At 51.0% G+C, this 5,027-nt stretch overlaps 1 long non-coding RNA gene across 1 annotated transcript; it reads right to left on the bottom strand.

Moving 5' to 3' along the window:
• Positions 1–1,585: 1,585 nt before the first annotated feature.
• On the bottom strand, positions 1,586–2,302 carry LOC137467229 (uncharacterized). Its single transcript, XR_010995456.1, has 2 exons — positions 2,046–2,302; positions 1,586–1,837 (listed from the first exon to the last, which is right to left on the bottom strand). It is a non-coding gene; the product is annotated as an uncharacterized lncRNA (long non-coding RNA).
• Between the last annotated feature and the right edge of the window lie 2,725 nt (positions 2,303–5,027).

Genomic DNA, 5,027 nt, shown 5'->3' with positions numbered 1-5,027 from the left:
AACATTCTCCATTTCTCTTTCTTTGGGATCATTGCTAATTTTCCCGTGTAATTCAACCACTTCTGTTGCAGAGGGAGGTACCACTACCCTACACTGCCTCCTGATAAGCAAATTGCTTCTTTATCAGCGGGCAGGGCTTGGGATGAGAAGGAGGGAAGAAGATTGGCTTTGCTGAGTCGAACCTCGCCTCCAGAGAGCGGAGGAAGGTGACATCATCTTCGGGGCACCCCCCTCTGTATGTTTTAGGGGCGGGCGGAGTTTAGGCTGAAGGGCAGCGTTTGACTCGGAGGCATTAAACCCCTCGCAAGGGCTGCGGGGGTAACCTTGCAGTCAGGGAGGCCTGGCTGTTCCTCGAGTCTAGAAAACGCTGGTTCCAGGCCTTCCCCAGCCGAGTTCAGTTGCAAGTCTAAAGCTCTTTGGCTTTGGACCAGCGCGTTTAACTGGCTTCTCAGGTTTTGGGGGCTGGCTTCATCCCTGCATTCACTTCCTGCTCCGGCGGCCTGAGGCTGGCTATTGTTTCAGGCTCTAAGGCAATTTGCAACTGATTCAGCTCCTTTTCTAGCTGTTGACAACTTACAGCTCTCTGAGTCAAATCTCCATGCATATGGATACCAGGCATGGTCATTTCCTGGGATTTTAAATTTTTCTTCTACCAAAATTCATGTTTTCTCCACAAGTAACTGCGGATGGTGCTGGCTTTTCTCAGTCTCCATCTCTCTTTAGGGCTGGACAAGCTTTATATATAAGCTTTTAGCAGGTCTGCCAGTGGAGAGCAGTTGAGATCAGCTTCTGCGTGGGATTCTATTACTTTTCTGCCAGAAAATAGCAGCTTTGACTGCAAATTTATTTCTCCTTTATTATGTCATGAGCAGTTACTGCTGTATAAAATGGCCATGTCACCTCAAGAACAGCCTGCTCATTGTGCCAGTTAAAATGTAAGGCCCCAAAAACGTTGCTCTATGGGACACTTTAAAAGGACTTAAACTTGTTCACGTACTCGGACGTAGAAAAGCAGGAGAAATACTGACAAGACGTTCTCAAGAGGTCGGAACGACAAAAATAATCTTCACTGGCAACTTCTGAAAATCAGAGAACTTTGGCAAAAAATTTAGAGCGGGATTCAATCCACATGAAACATTCCATCAAGCATTAACTTAGCCCATTCAACTTCACAAACTCCAAGCCTGTTAGATTTTAAGTTACTCAAAAATCTGAGAGGATGGAATTGGAAGAATAAAGGGGAAGAGAGAAGGAGAGAAAATACCTAGAAAAGAACCAACATAGCTACCAATCCTGGTTCCAGTGGTGTTCAGCTGATAGAATTCCAAGAGGAGGTAGGGCCAAGACATGTGGTTGCCATGTCTCGGGAGTTAAATACCCTTTGGCTTTCCTGGGGCCTTCCCCCACATGGGGCTCCCACTCACCCGGCCTTTTAGGAGCTGAGTTAGGGGTTCCAGACACAGGTGTGGAGCGTTGCCTCTGCTGTGCCAGGGATCAGCGGCCACTGCTGGGCTGGGATACAGGCCTGGCAGTGTGGGGTGGGCAGAGTAGGGCATCACCTCACCAGAGCAAGGCTTGGTCTGCCCCTTTCCCCGCATACAAGCACCTGAAATGTTTTGAGCCAGCAATCTCTAGCCTCTCACCACAAGGTTTCCGGGTTCCTGTGCTTCTTGGCTGTCAAGACTCCAAAGATTTGTGGCTGGATATTAAGAAACCTGCACTTTTATTCTCTTTATCCAAAAGAGGCAGCATGAGGGTTGTTTGTTCTTTCTAAGACCTTCCCTCCTTTCTGTGTCCTCATCCTGAGATAGTCCTTGTAACGCCTCTCCTCTCTCCCCTTCTCCACGACAATGGAGGGGAACAACGGAAAAACCAATCTATGAGAGGCAAAAAATGTTAGAGTTACAATGTAGTAAGGAAAAAAAAAAAAAAAAGCAGTATACAACAAGAAGAAGAAAATTGTGCAAAAGAGGTAATGGCTTAAGCGACAAAGGTGAAGTGTCACATGGGGCGCCTGGAACAAAGACAAGATGGCGAGGGCTTACAGAATGATTCTGATGGTAGATGGGGGCTGCTGGTGCTGCCTGGAGCAGCTGTGGACCTGCAGTGGCAGTTTCCTGCTCCCTCTCTGCAGCAGTGATGGTGGCAGCGGCGATGGTGACGGGTGTCTCTCCCTGCAGAGCTCTGTTTGGTACTGCCGCTACCATCAGTCCGCCATGCTGGGCGTGTGCATGGGAATCAGCTCTGCCGCTTCACTGCCTCTTCCTCCCACCCTGCTGGGCTCCGTTTGGCTTGGCTGGGCTCCCTTTTGGCTTGGCTGAACTCACTTGGTATCAGTGTCACCACTCTGGGTTGCCTTGTTCTGCTGGAGCGGAAATACAGTCCCAGATGCCACCCTGGCCCTGATGGTTTCAGCCATGTGTCAGAGCTGTCACTTCTGTGCCACCCATCTCAGCCCCGTGTCCTAAGAAATACTGTGGAAGGACAAAACTGGGGGGGCTGGGGCTGGGGGGGGGAAACGGTGGTGGTGCTTTGGTGCCAAGGCCTCTGTGCTAGAGGGAGCCACGAAGGATCCCCCTTGCATTTCCGGTCATGGCATTTCCCTGCTGAAATCCTACTATGGCTATGATGTACAATGTTTTGAAGAAATAGTGCTGAAAGATCCATGACCTCGTCTCTGTAGCTAGGAGAAAGCTCTAAATGCAATTAAAGCAGTGCTTCTCCTTGTTTGCTGCTTTCAAGAGCTGAGGAAGGTCCAGGTGGAACATTATTGGCCAGAAGCATTGGTGGCCAAAGACCACTAGCGTGGTTCCTCACCTCCTGGTCCCTTCTCAGTGCTCAGCTTCTCGGTGTGGGCTACAGGGGCTTAGTGTGTTCTTGGAGTTACTCTTAGATGCCTTGAGCAGCAGGTTCTGGACTAGGAGGGCTTTTTGTGTTGCTTTGTAGCAGAGGAGAGCTTTGCAGGCTTTTTTTGGCCTGAGCTGTAGAGAAGGCCTGGTTCTATGCATGAATTCACAAACCAGCCTAGGGTGGCTGCTATTGTGATGTCAGCGGCCGCATCCCAGCGTTGTCAAGGCAAAGTTGCTGTGCCGAGGCCCGGAAGGGCTCAGTGCGCAGAGCAGCTCTGTGGCACGCTCGCTGCAGGTGGAACCTGCTGATCGCCGAGGTCTCTGCCAGCAGGACTCTTGAGTATTTTTGTTTTTTCCCCACAGGCGTTGTCTGGTGCAGACTTGAGCAGCACTGCTCGAGCCATGGAGAGGGTGTGTGCTGCAGTTTGCACGGCTTTCTCCTTGGCTTATTCTGGGTACTTTTTCACCCACCTGGCACGTAAGTGGACTGTTTTGTTCAGTGCGGCATATGGAAACCAAAATGCCACCAAGAGGCCTTTAGTTGGGTAAAGCTGCTGTCAACAGCTGCAGCTAAGCAGGGGGTGTCTCTAGCCAGTGGGGCGTGGGGCAGCATTTGTAATGTAGCCTGCAGGGGTTCCGCTCCTCCCGTGGCATAGCCTGTGGCAATGGAGTCTGCAATCTCCCCAGTTTGCTGGCTCAAGCAAGACAACTTCCAAGATAGGAAGACTGGGAGAGCTTGACAGGAGTCCTTGTGAAAGCTGTGCGCTGCTCTCCAGGACTGAGGGAAAGTCCCTCAGTTCAAGTCTTCTTGTCTGCATTCCCTCATCCCAGGATGTGCCTGTGGAACTTGACACTTCCTGCGTGCTAGAAGAGCCATTTGTTCTGTGATGAAACCACAGACTCAGCTTGGAAAAGGCCTCTGAGATAGACATTTCAGAGGAGTTCTTGTGTGCTGCTGAAGCCAGGAGCTGTTCCTGTGCTGTGTCACCACAGAACTGCCACCATGGTTAAGGGGGACTTGGGCGAAGCTATTTTGGGGAAAGGCTTTCAGTAAGCCCATGGCAATTGCTGCATGCAATCTCTTCAGAAAACTGAAGTACAGGAAAGAGAGGAGCTGTAGCTCCTGCTGGATGGGGTGGGGCAGAAGCTGTAATGCCTAGTACAGAACCACTCGGACTTTCTCAGTCTCAAGTTTCTATGGGTTGAGTGGCCAAAGAGGACAGAAGGTAGACACGAGGCAGTGGTTTGTGCTGTTGTCTTGCTTGCTGTGTGACACAAGGCTTGCTGCTGGAGTGACGTAGTGAAAACAGAATGATCTGTCTTTGGGTTGGTGACTTTCTGGTAGGCTTGCCCAGCACAGGCAGTTTTCTTACAGCATCTGGTTCTTTTTCCCTTGTGTGTTGCAGGTCACGTCACCCGTGCCTGGAGAGAATCCGGTCCTTGGGTGAGTGGGAAAGGAGCCTTTGGCGTTGGTAGCATTTGACAATTGTGGAGCAAGCTGTGAGCTGGGCCTGTTGCAGTCCAGCGCCAGCCTGCTTGGATGAATGGAAGTACAGTGCAGGCTCTTCGCAGAAGCAGCCGCAGCAGCAGCAGCAGTAGCAGCTGCAGGAGGAGTTGGATCCCGGGCTGTTTCCTCCAGTTCCTTTTCAGAGCTTTTAAGCAGCTGAAAGTGGGGTTGCTTGGTGCTTTAAGCCATGATGGAATTTCTCCTGTAGAAGAGAGTGCAGTCCCATCGAATTGGCCCATTCTACTTGAGTTTGAACAACTTAGAATGCCATTTCTGTGCAGATGATTTCTCCTCAGTGCATCTGGCTCTAGAGCTGAATATAAAGAAGGTTACCAGTCCCTCACACTGCTGTCTGTCTGCAGAGCCCAAAACCAACCTGTGAGCCTCCTCTGGCTGCACGTCTTCCTGAAGAAGAGGCCGAAGGGGAGGAAGATTCCCACCAAAGTGCACCTGCTGCCACTGCAGGGCCTGAGCATCCAGCATCAGTAAGTGGCACCTCTGGGTAGTCCTGTGGCTGGAACAAAGCATAGCTGCAAGTTTCTGGTCAGACAGCACCTCCCGTGCCTGGCTGAAGATGCTGAGGGCTGGAATCCTTCCAGCTCTTCCAGAGCACTTCCCCCAGCCTGTGAGGCCTGGAAAAGGGGTGTGGAACTTGGACGCTTAGGCATCGC

This window comes from Anomalospiza imberbis, unplaced genomic scaffold, assembly GCF_031753505.1.
Source record: "Anomalospiza imberbis isolate Cuckoo-Finch-1a 21T00152 unplaced genomic scaffold, ASM3175350v1 scaffold_543, whole genome shotgun sequence".
Taxonomy (NCBI): domain Eukaryota; kingdom Metazoa; phylum Chordata; class Aves; order Passeriformes; family Viduidae; genus Anomalospiza; species Anomalospiza imberbis.
This window is presented reverse-complemented; position numbering and strand designations above follow the sequence as displayed.